Genomic DNA, 18,897 nt, shown 5'->3' with positions numbered 1-18,897 from the left:
CACCCGCTGTATAATTAATATTAACTCATGGCTAGATGGCTTTCCTAGGGCTTGTAGGTGTCTTCTGATTGGAGGCTAAATGCCAGAGATACAAAAGCGGCCTGACAAGGGCGTATAGCGATCCTATGAGTGGGGGCTACTCGGCAGAGATCATGTCTTGAATGGCAAACTCTTTTCACCTGCTGGTGGTAGGAATTTATAGCTTTGAGTGTAGGGAAAGTGGAAAATAGCAAGCAGGAGGACATTGTTTGTGTACTGAGTAGGTACTTATTGGATCTGAAGACGGTTGTCATAAATGAGTAGTCTGTGACAGGTGAAGTGTGAAATTGATTGATAAAACTGATTGCTTCCCATACGTTCACTTCCCTAAACTTAACACCTCTTAAAGAGGAGCTTTTGGAAGTAATGCATGCTGGGAATCAGGTGTCGCATACAGTACGCCAACATAAGTCTATTGTGACGAATGGGATAAGACTAAGATAAAAGTTGTGACACACTTAACTGTTGGATGGAGATGCAGAGCTGTACCTTTAAAAGTTTGAGAATATATAATAACACATCTCTAGTGTTAATTATTTACACAAACTGTATGTATTTATAATTCAACCAGGGGGTATATGTTGGTATTAATGTACAGCCAACTTGATTTCCAAGCCTTCTTTCCATTACTTTACAAAATAGCCAAGCAACATATTGTCCAATGAATGTGTCCCACCAACGGGAAACCAAAAACCATTAGTGTACTGTATTTGTTTTGATGTAATAGTAAAATAAGTTCATAAGCAACCTGCATTGATTCTCATCTATACATGCAATGCACAATCATCAATAAGTAACACATTGCGGTAAAATTTAATAACTTGAATTTATAACCCATTAGTAGACAGTTAAAATGTATTGTGCATGTGTAAATGGTTTATTAAATGTTTTATTTATTTATTTATTTAACCTTTATTTAACTAGGCAAGTCAGTTTTAAGAACAAATTCTTATTTACAATGATGGCCTAGGAAGGGGCAGAACATACTCTGAGTTAACACCAAAGGCATTCTAGTTGTGTGTCAAATCAGCTTTAAGATAAGCCTTTTCAAAATTATAATTTAGGGAAAGAGGGGGCTTGTAGTGTAAAATCAATAGCTGCTTAAAATTCATAGCCAGGCAACCTATTTGCCCTTTATGTCGCTAACCTTTTGCTTAAATATGCACCATATTAAGATTTCATTATATACAATAAATGTTACAATAGTATTTTTTGTTGTCCTTGTTGTTGTTAAATTGAACCTTTATTTAACTAGGCAAGTCAGTTAAGAACAGATTCTTATTTCCAATGATGGCCTACACCGGCCAAACCCGGACGATGCTGGTGTGAGGGTGTTGGTGAATGGAAAAATGCGGAGTCAGGCGCAGGACACAGATATTAGTAATAGTCCAAAAGTTTACTCAAAATTAAGATAATGTTCCAACAAGGAAACAATACTAAAATAATCCAGAGCACCAGAACACGAACCCACATGACAAAGAATAACGCACAAAACAGAGAGGGAAGTCAGAGGGTTAAATAAGGAACATAATTAATGGAATGGAAACCAGGTGTGTATGATCAAGACAAAACAAAACGAAAATGAAACATGGATCGGTGGTGACTAGAAAGCCGGTGACGTCGACCGCCGAACGCTGCCCGAACAAGGAGAGGGACCAACTTCGGCCGAAGTCGTGACAGTCCCGCCCCGACACCGGCCTCGGGGACGACCCGGAGGACGAGGCGCAGGGCGATCCGGATGGAGGCGGTGAAATTCCTGCAGTAATGATGGATCCAGGATGTCCTCCACCGGCACCCAGCATCTCTCCTCCGGACCGTACCCCTCCCACTCCACGAGGTATTGAAGGCCTCTCGCCCGACGTCTTGCGTCCATGATGGCTTGCACAGTATACACCGGCGCCCCCTCGATGTCCAGAGGGGGCGGAGGAACCTTCCGCAACTCATACTGCTGGAGCGGACCAGCCACCACCGGCCTGAGGAGAGACACATGGAACAAGGGGTTAATACGGTAATCAGGGGGAAGTTGTAACCTATAACAAACCTCGTTCAATCTCCTCAGGACATTAAATGGCCACGCAAACCGCGGACCCAGCTTCCGGCAGGGCAGGCAAAGGGGCAGGTTTCGGGCCGAGAGCCAGACCCTCACTGCGGTGGCGGTCGGCACTCGCCTTCTGCCGCCTGATGGCCCGTTGTAGACGCACATGAGCAGCGTCCCATGTCGCCTCCGAGTGCCGAAACCATTCATCCACCGCAGGAGCCTCGATCTGGCTCTGATGCCAAGGTGCCAGGACCGGCTGATAACCTAGCACACACTGGAAAGGGGATAGGTTAGTGGAAGAGTGGCAAAGGGAGTTTTGGGCCATCTCCGCCCAGGGGATGAAAACCGACCACTCCCCCGGCCGGTCCTAGCAATAGGACCACAGAAACCTACCCACATCCTGGTTGACTCTCTCCAGCTGCCCGATACTCTCGGGGTGAAAACCTGAGGTGAGGCTGACCGAGATCCCCAGGCGTTCCATAAACGCCCTCCAGACTTTAGACGTGAATTGGGGACCCCGATCAGAAACTATATCCTCAGGCACCCCGTAGTGCCGGAATACGTGGGTGAACAGGGCCTCCACAGTCTGTAGAGCCGTAGGGAGACCGGGCAAAGGAAGGAGACGGCAGGACTTAGAAAACTGATCCACAACAACCAGGATCGTGGTGTTGCCCTGTGACGGGGGAAGATCCTTCACGAAATTCACCGATAGGTGTGACCACGGTCGTTGTGGAACGGGAAGAGGCTGTAATTTCCCTCTGGGCAGGTGTCTAGGTGCCTTGCACTGAGCGCACACCGAGCAGGAGGAAACATAAATCCTCACGTACTTAGCTAAAGTGGGCCACCAGTACTTCCCAGCAAGACAGCGCACTGTCCGTCCGATGCCAGGATGACCCGAGGAGGGTGACGTGTGGGCCCAACAGATCAAACGATCGCGGACATCAAACGGAACGTACAGACGCCCAACTGGACACTGTGGGGGAGTGGGCTCTGCACGTGACGCCCGCTCGATATCCGCGTCCATCTCCCATTCCACCGGTGCCACCAGGCAAGAAGCTGGAATTATGGGAGTGGGTTACGCGGACCGCTCCTCCGTGTCATACATCCAGGACAGTGCGTCTGCCTTAACGTTCTGGGAACCTGGTCTGTAGGATAGAGTGAAAACAAAGCGGGTGAAAAACATGGCCTACCTCGCCTGGCGAGGGTTCAGTCTCCTAGCTGCCCGAATGTACTCCAGATTGCAGTGGTCAGTCCAAATGAGGAAAGGGTGTTTAACCCCCTCAAGCCAATGTCTCCACGCCTTCAGAGCCCTGACAACAGCCAACAGCTCCCGGTCCCCCACATCATAGTTTCGCTCCGCCAGGGGTGAGCCTATTCGAAAAGAAAGCGCAGGGGCGGAGCTTTAGTGGCGTACCCGAGCGCTGAGACAGCACAGCCCCTATCCCAGGCTCGGACGCATCCACCTCAACTATGAACGCTAAGGAGGGATCAGGATGAGCCAGCACGGGAGCCGAGGTAAACAGAGCCTTCAGTTGACAAAAATCCCTGTTCGCCTCCGCTGACCACTGCAGTCACACCGGTCCCCCCTTCAGCAAGGAGGTAATGGGAGCCGCTACCTGACCGAAACCCCGGATAAACCTCCGGTAGTAGTTGCCATATCCTAAGAACCGCTGCACCTCCTTTACGGTGGTTGGAGTCGCCCAATTACGCACGGCTGAAATGCGGTCATTCTCCATCTCTACCCCTGACGTGGAAAAGCGGTACGCTAGGAAGGAGACGGACTGTTGGAAGAACAGACATTTCTCAGCCTTGACGTACAGGTAATGCTCCAACAGTCGACCATGCACCCTGCGCACCAGAGACACATGCTCGGCGCGTGTAGCGTTGTATATTAGAATGTCATCTATATACACCACTACACCCTGCCCGTGCAGGTCCCTGAAAATCTCATCTACAAAGGATTGGAAGAATGATGGACCATTCATTAACCCGTACGGCATGACGAGATACTCATAGTGCCCAGATGTAGTGCTAAATGCCGTCTTCCACTCATCCCCCGCCTTGATACGCATCAGGTTGTAAGCGTTCCTGAGGTCCAATTTTGTGAAAAAGCACGCCCCGTGCAATGACTCTGTCATACTGACTATGAGAGGTAGTGGGTAACTGTATTTTACCGTGATCTGATACAAACCTCGATAGTCAATACACGGGCGCAAACCTCCATCCTTATTTTTCACACAAAAGAAACTTGAGGAGACAGGTGAAAAGGAAGGCCGAATGTATCCCTGTCCCAGAGATTCGGTGACATATGTTTCCATAGCCGCTGTCTCCTCCTGTGACAGAGGATACACGTGACTCCTGGGAAGTGCAGCGTCTACCAGGAGATTTATCGCACAATCCCCCTGTTGATGGGGTGTTAATTGAGTCGCCTTCTTTTTACAGTGCCAAATTGGCATATTCGGGGGGAATGTGCATGGTGGAAATCTGGTTTGGACACCTAAAGAAACACCTACACACCTCCCTGAGCACTGACGGGATCATCCCTTGAGAGCCCTCTGTTGCCACGATATAGTGGGATCATGAGAGGCCAACCAGGGAAGGCCCAACACAACAGGAAACGCAGGAGAGTCTATCAGAAAGAGACTAATTCTCTCCTCATGACCCTCCTGCGTTATCATACGGAGTGGAGCTGTGACCTCCCTGATTAGCCCTGACCCCAAAGGACGACTATCTAAGGCATGTACAGGGAAGGGGACAATAGGTATCCCTAAACTAAGTGCAAAAGTACGGTCAATGAAGTTCCCAGCTGCGCCTGAATCTACTAGCGCCTTATGCTGGGAATGCTGGAAAAACTCTATAGACAACCACATGTGTGCAACAGGGAGCTCTGGGTGAGGTGTGTGCCTACTCACCTGAGATAATCCACCGGTGCTCCGCCTGCCACCTCGCTTACCTGGGGAACCTCCCCAGCACCGACCAGCAGTGTGTCCTCTGCGGCCACAGGTGGTGCAAGGAATGGTCCCCCCTCCGGTCCCCCTCATAGCAACACCTCCCAGCTCCATCATGGTAGGATCAGAGGTGCTGGGGGATGGAACTGACGGACCCCGATCCGGACGTCCGCGGGAGGCCAACAGGTTATCCACCCGGATGGATAGGTCCACCAGCTGGTCCAGGTTAAGGGTGGTGTCCCTGCAGGCTAACTTCCTACGAACGTCCTCGCGCAAACTACACTTGTAGTGGTCAATCAGGTTCCGCTCATTCCATCCCGCGCCGGCGGCCAGAGTTCTATAATCCAGAGCGAACTCTTGAGCGCTCCTCGTCCCCTGTCTTAAATGGAACAAGCGTTCCCCCGCCGCTCTCCCCTCAGGTGGATGATTGAAAACCGCCCAGAAGCGGCAGGTGAAATCCTCGTAGTTGTCCAACGTTGGGCCTTCTTATCCCCAGATGGCGTTGGCCCAGACCAGTGCTTTTCCATTCACACAAGAGATGAGGGCGCGTACTGACGCCTCTAGCACTGAGATGCAGTGCCTTGGACCGCTGCGCCACTAGTGGGCGTATGCCCACTATTACATTTTTTTTGCATGGGTTAACTGCAAATCATTGTGCTTGTAAAATCTTAAAAAATCACTCTGATTAGCTTTCTTGAAGAGGAGAATAAAAGAGGAGGGGGGTGGAGATGAAGAAATGATGTAACCACCTTGGCAAGCTGTATGGGCATTTCCTTATAAATCGGACCCTTTATCAAAACACAGTGCCCTTAGAAGAAGAAAAAAAAAACATGTTTTGTGTGATACCCACTGTTATATAAGTATGCACTGTGGTGTTAGTGCCTGTAGCTCTATCATACTTTACAAGCCGTCACATGAGAATTTACCAATTGTAGACAACATGGTTTCTCCGTATATTTTCTTTATGACACGCCTTGAAAAGTAGTACAAGAGCTTGAAATGTATCAGCGCACGTGTCACGCCCTGATCTGTTTCACCTGTCTTTGTGATTGCCTCCACCCACCTCCAGGTGTCACCCGTTTTCCCCATTAGTCCCTGGGTGTTTATTCCGGTGTTCCCTGTTTGTCTGTTGCCAGTTCGTCTTGTCATGTCAAGTCAACCAGCGTGGTTTTCCGTGCGCCTGCCTTTTCTTATCTCTCTTTTGCTAGTCCTCCCGGTTTTGACCCTTGCCTGCCTTGACTCTGAACCCGCCTGCCTGACCATACCGCCTGCCTGACCATACCGCCTGCCCTGACCTCGAGCCTGCCTGCCACTGTAACCCTTGTCGTGGTTGGAAGAAGAGGAGGACCAATGCGCAGCGTGGTAAGTGTCCATATTGTTTTAATACGAATAATGAACACTGAACAAAAGCAATAAAATGACAAACAAACACTCCTGTACGGTGAAACAAAAACCACTAAACAGAAAATAACCACCCACCAAACACAAAGGAAAACAGGCTACCTAAATATGGCTCCCAATCAGAGACAACGACTGACACCTGCCTCTGATTGAGAACCATACTAGGCCAAACACATAGAAATAGAACAACAGAACAAAACATAGAAAAAACAACATAGAATGCCCACCCCAACTCACGCCCTGTCCAAACTAAAATAAAGACATAACAAAGGAACTAAGGTCAGAACGTGACAGCCACTCTGTACCTCCTGGACTCTATGTCTTTAAGACTCTATGTCTTTACGTTATGTCTTATAAGTGCCATTCTATCAAGCTTCTCTTGGCAAGTAGTGTTTTGTGGGTTGAATGAAGATGGATATGTTTTTTGTTAGAATTTAAGTAGAATTACAGTAACTGATTGTGGAAAACATGTGTCAATGTTCTCATTTCTCCCTACTACAACTAGCAGGTAGAACAGTGTTGCAATGATCAACCCTGACAACCGTCAGGGCATGTAGTTGGTTGCCAGTCTTGCCAAGAAAATTAGTATTGCAAACAAATGAGTACTGTCCAACTGTAATCACCTCAAAAGACTTCTGCATGATCAATGACACCATATATTGTTTGATGTAATAATGTATTCACCCCATAAAGCTTTGATAAAACAATGTTGAAAAGCAATTTCAATTAAATTAATTTAAATGTCAATTCTCATGGTTAGGATTTTTTATAATTGGCTATTTAATTCAAATAATTTTCATAGTCATTAATACAGCCAGCAACTTGTAGTGCTCTGACGTGTTTTAATTACATTGTATTAACAAAATTGATATGCTTTAGAAAGCATGGTGAATAAGAAATAATTAGACCAATCATATATCATCCCCTTATGGACATTAAGTGTATCACAATATAATTGATGAGCTAAAAACACCAGGGAGATGAATAAGTTTAATTGTGCCGAGTTGGTGTACGCTGCTCCGAACAAAGAATCATGCCCACCATATATTACATTTCAGCCGCAATTTATTATTAGCAACATCCCTTAGCACTTGGTGGTCAACCACTTTCCCCTACTACATGACACTTGAAAGCAGCAGTGATGGGCTACAAACATCCCAAATGGCACCCTATTCCATATATAGTGCACTACTTTTCACCAGAGCCCTCTAGACCCTGGTCAAAACTAGTGCACTATATATAGAATAGGGTGCCATTTGAGACAGACACAGTGATATTGTGTAGTCTTTTAAAATGTCCCTTCACCCAACATTCATTAATCACCCAACCACTCTTCTACACAAGACTAATGAGGGAGAAGGATCTTTAATATTTGTTTCTCCAAGGTTACGCTGGCTTGACCCCATCTTTCCTGCTATGCCACCACCACCGTCCAATGCAATCATGCCAGTTGAGCCGAAAGAAAGAAAGATGTCCGAGAGAAAAGAGGAACTTGCCAATGGCTGGGGTTGGGTTTCAGTGGCTTTTCCCCCTTACTTTTTCTTCTTTGAACTCAACAGATTTGCTACAATAAAGTTTTATGATAGATTTCCAGCATATAGCACTTGAAGATAAAGGTAGATTCAATGATACGGCATTACCACACGAAGCGGTGCAACTTCTGACACAAACAAAGAGAGTATGAGGCACGAGGCTGATCTCGCCAGCATTTGTTGTCACACAGCTATCACGTTGAATGAAGGGGAGGGACGTCCTATGTACATGCACAGGTGCTTATTAGTATGCTAACGTGTTCAGCCTCTTGTTTCAAACTTTCTCTGCAATATGTTTGGCTTCACTGCGTCTCAGTTCAAGTGACAGTTTTTGCAATACCTTCTCCATATAGTCCACACTGATGAGCAGTGTAAAAGGAAAGGAGATAAGGGAGACCATTGAAAATAATAGGTAAAGAACCTGGGGGCCTTCAGGGAAGCGGATGCCTCTAATACAGAATTGTGGGATTTGAAGTCCACCTGCTCCTGTGGTGTCATTGCTCAACTGCAGCAAGAGGAGTGTTAATGCCCATCCCTCTCATCACAATTATCATCATCATCGTCATCATCATCGTCAACATCATCGTCATCATCATCATCATCCATGACACCATACAATCAATTGCATTCAAAAGATCAAATTACAGGAGAGGTGGTGGTTGTGCATAATGAAAAACAGAGAGAGTGAGTTTGTGAAAGATTGTAAACGTATACCCACCTCTTAAACACATCTACAAATCTACATCCATACAGCCTTTTGAGTTTAGCCAGCAGAATGATCCTACACACACATGCGCACACACACGCACACGAACACAACACAAAAGCACAACCCCTCTGGTCATATCACTCCTCAAAAGAGAATAGAACAAGCCAAGAGAGAACTCGTTTAATTTGCAGAGAAGTTGACCCCACAGATTAAGAAAAGAAAAGACCTACAATTAGAAGAGTCATAATGGCTCTAGCCTCTGTTTCTATGTCTTACTGTTTTGTTATATTTCAGTCTTCTGTGATGTATATAAAGTGTACTACTGGGATGCAAACACAAAATGGAAAACATTTCAACTCTATATCTGACATGGTACAGGTGTCTTCTTTTATTTAAGCCCATAACCGTGTGTGAGGTGCATACTTTTGTCTCAAAGTAGATTTGTTTAAAACTACCAATAAATTCTCTGTGACCCTGATTTAGCCCACTGCAGTAAAAGGTTATTCATGTGAAATACTTTACTTTAAATCACCAAAACAATAATATTTCTTCTTAATTTAGTTGTTTTAACAACCAGTTAATACAATAGCAAAACATTGAAGATACATGTTTCAAAATTGCCCTTTGAATGAAATATGACACGGCACTGAAAATTACAGTACATGACACATTTTTCACATTAGGCAATACACTTGCACTATCCATTAAAAAAAATCCTGAAAATTGAATTTCCATCATATCTATCTCATGTGTGATCAAAGGTATTATATGATCATTGAAGACATATTTCGCAATCATTGATGAAAAACGGAATGTATTGTTCAGACATAATTACACCATACTGTAGGTGTACTGTAATCGAATAAAACTAATTAAATGAATGAAATAACCAACGTTTAACAGGTACTAGTTTGCATCAAACGTCTTGAGCATTTGGCGCAGTTTGTCTAGCTTTGATTAAAATTGTATTTAAACTAACATGAATTTAACGTGAAATAAACAAAACATTTCACCATGTCATTGGATTTAGGTTAACAGTTGGATGAAAGAAATACAAAATTCCCTCATGTTGATGACTTTTTTCAAATCCAATCAGTTTTCCACGTTGATCACCTGGAAAGAGAAACATGCACGCTATTAGAGTTGTGGTCGCACGTGTTTGGTTTGTGCGCACAAAACCTGTTGTTGTGCATTGTCCAGTAGCTTATATAACTCTTTATGTTCTTGTATGTAACTATCAGGAAGTACAACTACAATGTGATCAAGTTAAACAAGTAAAACGCTAAAGTAGATAAAAAAATGAATGCAAATTATTATATTTTATTCCTCATTGATGAAGAGGGTTATCTGGACATTTCCTGGTTGGCAAACTGTGGGTGAGGTCACGAGCACAGCTAATGAATGGTACTGGTAAAGCTTATCCCTGGGGATGTATATGATTATACTCCAATGTTCTGTTTATGCATTGGTTGCAATATGCAGAAATTCTCCACCATTTCCTGGTTGCTAAAATTCGAATAGTTCGCCTAATTTCAGTTTATGTAACAAAACAAGCAGTCATTGTGTAGAGAATCATTGTACCATCTTTTCCATAACCAAAAATATTGTATTATTGAAGATGGTGTACAAAACCGAAAGTAAGAGATGCAAAAACAAAAATTAAGAATGGGAAGCATAGAAATAGCACACATAGAACAGATCTACCGCTTCTTTCTCTTCCTTTCAATGAAGAAGAAGGACGGGGGTGTATGTTTCATGATTAACGACTCATGGTGTGATTGTGATAACATACAGGAACTCAAGTCCTTTTGTTCACTCGACCTTGAATACTTCACAATCAAATGCCGACCGTATTATCTCCCAAGAGAATTCTGTTCGGTTATAGTCACAGCTGTGTATATCCCCCCTCAAGACGATACCACGACGGCCTTCAAAGAACTTCACTGGAAAGAACTTCATGTGGAAACCACATATCCTGAGGCCACATTTATTGTAGCTGGGGATTTTAACAAAGCAAATTTGAGGAAAAGGCTTAGAAGTTCAATCAACACATTGACTGTAGTACTTGCGCTGCTAAAACATTCGACCACTGCTACTCCAACTTCCGGGATGCCTACAAGGCCTTCCCCCTCCCTCCTTTCGGCAAATCTGATCACGACTCCATTTTGCTCCTCCCTTCCTATAGGCAGAAACTCAAACAGGAAGTACCCGTGCTAAGGACTATTCAACGCTGGTCTGACCAATCGGAATCAACGCTGCAAGACTGTTTTGGGATACTGGGATATGTTACGGGCAGCCTCCGAGAATAATATTGTATACGCTGATACGGTGACTGAGTTTATCAAGAAGTGTATAGGAGATGTTGTACCCACTGTGACTATTAAATCCAACCCTAACCAGAAACCGTGGGTGGCAGCATTCGCACAAAACTGAAAGTGCCATCCATCGCATTTAACCATGGCAAGGTGACTGGGAATATGGCTGGAGTTTTTACGGACATATTCAATTGCTCCCTATCCCAGTTTACTGTCTCCACATGCTTCAAGATGTCCACCATTGTTCCTGTACCCAAGAAAGCAAAGATAACTTAATTAAATGACTATCGCCCCGTAGCACTCACTTCTGTCATCATGAAGTACTTTGAGAGACTAGTCACGGATCATATCACCTCTACCTTACCTGACACCCTAGACCCACTTCTGTTTGCTTACCGCCCCATTAGATCCACAGATGATGCAATCGCCATCGCACTGCACACTGCCCTATCCCATCTGGACAAGAGGAATACTTATGTAAGAATATTGTTCATTGACTATTGCTCAGCATTCAACACCATAGTACCCTCCAAGCTCATCATCAAGCTGGAGGCCCTGGGTCTCAACCCCGCCCTGTGCAACTGGGTCCTGGACTTTCTGACGGGCCGCCCCCAGGTAGTGATGGTAGGAAAAAACACCTTCACTTCGCTGATACTCAACACTGGGCCCAACAAGGATGCATGCTCTGCCCCCTCCTGTACTCCCTGTTCACAAATGACTGTGTGGCCTCGCACGCCTCCAGCTCAATCATCAAGTTTGCAGACGACACAACAGTAGTAGTAGCCTGAATACCAACAATGACGAGACAGCCTACAGGGAGGAGGTGAGGGCCGTGGGAGTGTGGTGCCAAGAAAATAATCTCTCACCCAACGTCCACAAAACAAAGGAACTGATCGTAGACTTCAGGAAACAGCAGAAGGAGCACCCCCCCACAGACAGTGTGGTGAAGAAGGCACAACAGCACCTCTTCAACCTCAGGAGGCTGAAGAAATTTGACTTGGCACTTAAAACCCTCACACACTTTTACAGGTGCACAATTGAGAGCATCCTGTCAGGCTTTTTCACTGCCTGGTACGGCAACTGCACCACCGCAACCGCAGGGCTCTCCAGAGGGTGGTGCGGTCTGCCCAATGTATCACTGGGGGAAAACTACCTGCCCTCCAGGACACCTGCAGCACCCGATGTCACAGGAAGGCCAAAAAGATAATCAAGGACAACAACTACCCGAGCCATCACCTGTTTGGTCAGTACAGGTCCATCAAAGCTGGGACAGAGAGACTGAAAAACAGCTTTTATCTCAAGGCCATCAGACTGTTAAATTCTGTTAAATAGCCATTACTAGCACATTAGAGGCAGCTGCCCTATATATATAGACTTGGAAACACTGGCCACTTTAATAATCTAACACTAGTCACTTTAATAATGTTTACATATTTTGCATTACTCATCTCATATGTATGTACTGTATTCTATCCTATTCAACTGTATCTTAGTCTATATTACTGTTTGATATAATGGCATTGTTAGAGTTAGAAACACAAGCATTTCGCTACACCTGCAATAACTGCTAATCTGCTAAACACGTGTATGTGACAAATAAAATATGACCTGATTTTGATTGGAATGACAGGCCTATGACTCTCATTTCTATGTGAATTTGGTCAGGTAGCCAAATAAGTTACATATTGCAGCTTTAAGCATGGTAAGTACCTTTATTGAAATCTGTGCTAGATAAATACATGTATATTTATAATCTGAAGACGTTTAGATTATAATTAATGTCTGTGAAATGTTAATTGATCATTGTATCACGTCTTCTTCCTATTGGCTGATGCATTATGGGTAGTGTTATTTAAACCCTGTCATTTTCTTGTTTGAGAGGAAGGAGCGTTGAAAGATGGCAGAAGCGGATGCTGATGTGAAGCGTGAATATAATGGCGGGGGAATCAAGGAGAATTGTAATATTGTCCAATAGAAAATAAAAGAAAACAGAGCAAAGTAGGATACGGTGATGAGAATGTCCCTTCTTATCTTGTAGGAGTACATTTTGTTAATGAGGAGCAGCTGATTGGAAGGCTGTGAGGATCACAAGAGGCGGGCTTGTTTTGATTTTTTTTGTGTTGCGTCCCACCCGATTTTGAGAAGTTTGATGTGTACTGTGTGCCTCTTCGGGAACAGGGCACCCCCCTGCAGAGAGGAAAAATATTCCTGGAGTGATTGATTCTCGTCAGATAAATCGTGGGGGATTTAAGAAAAAGTGAAGAGTCTATCTGTTCTTTTGTTTTTGAAATGGAGTCTCTCCCTACTCAAGTGCAGTTGGGGTATATAAACTACAGAGTCAGAAGCATTTGTCCCAAGACCAATGCAGTGTGATCATTGTAAAGCTTTTAGACATGTTTCAAGTGTTTGCAGAAGGGAGAAGCCGAGATGTCCAAGTTGTGGAAAAGATCATATCACGTGATGAAAATGTGACATGTTGCAATTGTGGTGGGAACCATGAAGCCACATCTTAGGAATGCCGAACAAGGGTGAAAGAGAATGAGGTGGCCAAAGTCGGGGCTTTCCAGAGCGTTTCATATGCAGTGGGCTGTTTAAAAAGGTTGAGGTTTTGAATGGTGCTTGAAGAGTGCATGGTGGTGGATAGGCCTTCACTGATGGCTGCAGGTGTTGCCGTTCAACAGCAGGACCCAGATATCTTGAAGGTGGAATTTGTGGCCTTTATAGCTATGGTGATTAATGGCGCTGCCAATGTGGAGAGGAAGTACAGGAAAATAGATATCATTGTGCATGCATCGGAATGGTTCCTGCGACTGCAAGACTTCTCGGCGGAGGAGTTGCATGGAGTATTGTCACGAACCGTATCACCCTCTCAGGTCATAGAGCCCGAGAAGGGAGATTTGACGGAAGGAAGAAGTGGAGGTTTGAGGGTTTTGGTTTTGTCAATGTGTTTTTTTCATTGTTTTATTTTGGGATGATTAAGTTTCCCCATCACGTATGGGTTTTATTTCTATCTAGTTTTTTTTCAACCCCGTCCAGTTGGTGGCAGTAATACACCTTTGTGGGTTGTAGTCTGCCATAAATCCCAAGAAGAACAATGTTTATGAGGACAGCGAACAGGTCAACATGCTGCTGGGTTTTGAGTGCTATTTGATTCAACTAAGTTTGAGGCCGACATTGTGATTAAAAATGCTGTTTTTTTTATTTTGTTTTGTAAATTCTCAAAATCTGTTGCAGCCAAACCAGGTTAAAATCGATAAGTTTACCAAACGCATAAGTAATTATCAAGTAGAGAACAGTCGTAAAAGTGCAATATATTTGAACAAATTAGAAATCAGTCATATCAAAAAGTGACGTGAGCTTTGCATTGTGAAAAGCAAATACTTTAGATGAACATGTATTGCAATGTGAAACGTGTATTTCTAGATTAAACACTGTTTGGTGACAAAAAAATCTGATTTTGTTTGTTGTACTTTGTCAAGTGAAAATGTGCTTAGAGTTTTGAAACACTGCCTTTTTTATGATCTGTTTTGAGTTTTGTTTTAAGTGTTGTGAAAATGTACCACAGCGATTGACAAAAAACGGTAACATATCTCAGACCTGGGTTCAAATACTACTTGAAATCATTTCAAATACCAATCATTTATTGAGCTTGCCTGGCGCAATGGAACCAAAATAATAGTAGCAAAACTGAAAACCTCGCCCGTCTTGCACTCCAGGGGGCAGGCTATAGCAAACGCTAAAGAGTATTTGAAATACTTAACATAGTATTTGAAACCAGGTTTAATGTAGCCAGGCTTACAAAGAGAGAGAGGTTTGTGGATATCTATATTGTAGTGGGCAAGGAGGTAAGACCAAGAATCAGAACATTAATAATGTCTCCATAACCCACCTCTAACTTCTTCATTGGATGCCATGCACCATAAATATAGTTAAGCTCACATAGAGACAGTCATTTGTGGATATTTAAATTGTAGTGGCGAGAAGGGAAATCTGTTTAAACAGCAGTAATTACCGGCCATTGTCAGTCTCGCGGTGTTGTGCTCATTCTGCCACAGCCGCAGTGATTAAAATGAATCCCCATCGATTTCTCCACGACTGCACTGGCAGGAGCGATCCCGTGACCTTTCTCCATAGATTGAACATAACAATCACAATTCAATTGTAATGCAAAGAGAACATTTGTTAGAATGCATGATCCATTTCCCGGGCCTTGTGAAGGGTAATCAATGGAGTGACTCTTTGGAGTATTCCCACTACGATATAGCAAGGAGAGTCTGAGGAGCGGAATGGCGAAAGAGATTTCTACTTTTCATTTCACATTGCATCCTTGCCTTACCTTTCGTTGTGGCTGGCTACGTGACATTCTTGGTCCGCAGCTCAAATTGACCGTACATATCACAGTAGCCACTACTAGCCGGTAACAACTATTCAACAATGACAGAAACTTTACTTCTAAACATATTACACTGCAGATGAATGCAACTAAACTATATTACACTCTTGAATAATGCAACAATTCGAAAGCATGTGCAAAAATTATAGGGTTTATTTTCTTGTATGTAGGCTACACTCGTTACATTTTAGCTTCAAGACAAAAGCACAGACTTGCTAACACAGCATGTATTTGCCAAGTATCTTTAGCCTATGAAAAATGTAGGATTAACCCTCTCATACAAATATAAAAGTACAGTAGGCCTACCTTACAACATTACAACAAACCAGACTTCATTTAGATCAAAATCATGTAAATAGTTACCTGAGGTAAAAGCAAATTGCGTCTGAAAATGTGAGTATAAGTGCGACAAGCTGTTTTATATGGAAGCTCATACCCGCCACCCCAAAAATGAAATGCCTCATTTGTCAACGTGCACAATTTGTCTGTGCCTCAGTCTGATCAACTCTAGCCTATTGATAACAGCCACAGCTGCAGGTAGCCTAGAGAAGCCTATGCACTCTGATCCCATCTGGGCCTGGCTAGGGGAAACATAACGTCATGTTTTGGAGACTAAGCTATGTATTTATCACCTAAAATAGGCTAATTTATTTGTGTTCTGAGAAAAATATGATAGAATTCGATATACTGTATATTAACACTTCAGGTGGCAAGGCTTCCTCTGCCTTTTTAATCCAGAATTATTGACTGGAATTATAGTATATTTTTAATTACAGACGCAAAGGCCTACATGATGCTCTGTTTGTTTTATTGTCCCATCGCAGTTGTCTCGTTATCTGTGTAAAGGGTTTTAATGTTTTCATCCTCCCTATTACCTGATTAGAAATATAATCTGGTCCCATCATAGGTCATATACATAATATATATATACTTTTTTTTACAGCTGATTTATTACTGTCGTACGCTAAAACTAGGGCCTGGAGTTGGTTAGGTTATCCTGCCCCCCCACCACGATGGGAACTGTGGTGCCACCTCTGAAATCACCACACAATATTACAAATGAAAAAAACATATCCTATTTGTATAATCTACATTTGACATGTTTTTGGTGGTTGGGATTCCATAGTTTTGTGGCTCAGTGCAGGCATTAGTTGCGGCAACAAATTAAGAATGTAACAGGCTGTTACTGCAATTTCAAGAAAAACATCTATAAAACAAGTCTAAAATATTAGGAAAATGTCTATGCATTTCAGCTGTTTCAAAAATATTGTTCTGCTATTAGTATTTATACTTTACGAGTGTTGGCTCAACGAGAAAAGTCTCTGCTTCAAGGGAGGAAACTGTCTGGCGAGTGTCATGCGCTACCTCCAGAGGTAGTGGTGGAGACGTAGCAGGTACGCAAGTTTACATTTGAGTAATACACTATACGCATATACAAAAGTATATGGGCACCCCTTCAAATGAGTGGATTCAGCTATTTCAGCTACACTGTTTCTGACAGGTGTATAAAATCGAGCCCACTGCCATGCAATCTCCATACACAAACATTGGCAGTAGAATGGCCTTCCTGAAAAGCTCAGTGACTTTCAACGTGGCACCGTCATAGGATTCCACCTTTCCAACAAGTCAATTCATCAAATGTCTGCCCTGCTAGAGCTTCCCTGGTCAACTGTAAGTGCTGTTTTTGTGAAGTAGAAACATCAAGGAGCCACAACGGCTCAGCCGCGAAGTGGTAGGCCACACAAGCTCACAGAACGGGACCACCGAGTGCTGAAAAATTCAAAATCAATTAAAAATAGTCTGTCCCCGGTTGCAAGATTCACTACCAAGTTCCAAACTGCCTCTGGAAGCAACGTCACCACAATAACTGTTCGTCGGGCCTCCCGGGTGGCGCAGTGGTCTAGAGCACCACCAGTCTCTGGGTTCGCGCCCAGGCTCTGTCGCAGCCGGCCGCGACCGGGAGGTCCGTGGGGCGACGCACAATTGGGCTAGCGTCGTCCGGGTTAGGGAGGGTTTGGCCGGTAGGGATATCCTTGTCTCATCGCGCTCCAGCGACTCCTGTGGCGGGCTGGGCGCAGTGCGCGCTAACCAAGGGGGCCAGGTTCACGGTGTTTCCTCCGACACATTGGTGCGGCTGGCTTCCGGGTTGGAGGCGCGCTGTGTTAAGAAGCAGTGCGGCTTGGTTGGGTTGTGCTTCGGAGGACGCGTGGCTTTCGACCTTCGTCTCTCCCGAGCCCGTACGGGAGTTGTAGCGATGAGACAAGATAGTAATTACTAGCGATTGGATACCACGAAAATTGGGGAGAAAAGGGGATAAAATTTAAAAAAAATAACTATTCGTCGGGAGCTTCATGAAATGGGTTTCCATGGCAGAACAGTAGCACACAACCCTAAGATCACCATGTGCAATGCCAAGCGTCGGCTGGAATGGTGTAAAGCTCGCCGCCATTGAACTCTGGAGCAGTGGAAACGTGTTCTCGGGAGTGATGAATCACGCTTCATCATCTGGCAGTTAGATGGACGAATCTGGGTTCGGCGGATGCCAGGAGAACACTACCTGCCCCAATGCACAGTGCCAACTGTAAAGTTTTGTGGAGGAGGAATAATGGTCTGGGGCTGTTTTTCATGGTTCGGGCTAGGCCCCTTAGATCCAGTGGGGGGACTTTGTAGTGCCAAGTCTAGTTCCAAAAGGCTTCTTAACAGCTTCTAATCCCAAGTCAAAAGACTGTTGAACAGCTAATTAAATGGCTACCTGGACTATTTACTTTTACCCCCTTTTTATCCCCAATTTCGTGGTATCCAATTGGTAGTTACAGTCTTGTCTCATCGCTGCAACTCCCATACGGACTCGGGAGAGGCAAAGGTTGAGAGCCATGCTTCCTGCGAAACACAACCCAACCAAGCCGCACTGCTTCTTAACACAATGCCCGCTTAATCCGGAAGTCAGCCACACCAATGTGTCGGAGAAAACACTGTACACCTGGCAACCGTGTCCTCGTGCATGCATCCAGCCCACCACAGGAGTCGCTAGAGCGCAATGGGACAAGGACATCCCTGCCTGCTAAACCCTCCCCTAACCCGGACGATGCTGGGCCAATTGTGCGCCGCCCCATAGGTCTCCCGGTCACGGCCGGCTGTGACATCCTGGTTCGAGTCCAGGCTCTCTCTAGTGGCACACCTAGCAACCGCGATGCAGTGCCTTAGACCACTGCGCCACTCGGGAGGCTGTTTCGTGTTCATATTACCTCAATTACCTCGACTAACCTTTACCCCCGTACATTGACTCGGTACTGGTACCCCCTGTATATAGCCTCCTTATTGTTGTTTTATTGTTACTCTTTTATTTTTTAAACTTTCGTTTATTTAGTAAATATCTTATAGTCTTATTTTTCCTAAAACTGCATTGCTGGTTAAGGGCTTGTAAGTAAGCATTTCACGGTAAGGTCTACACCTATATTCAGCGCATGTGACAAATAAAATCAGATTTGAGTGAGAATGGAGGAGAATGAGGCCTCAGTTAGC

Source organism: Salvelinus alpinus, chromosome 20 (genome assembly GCF_045679555.1).
Source record: "Salvelinus alpinus chromosome 20, SLU_Salpinus.1, whole genome shotgun sequence".
In the NCBI taxonomy this organism is placed as follows: domain Eukaryota; kingdom Metazoa; phylum Chordata; class Actinopteri; order Salmoniformes; family Salmonidae; genus Salvelinus; species Salvelinus alpinus.
The sequence above is the reverse complement of the archived record's forward strand: the minus strand, read 5'-3'. Positions refer to the sequence as shown.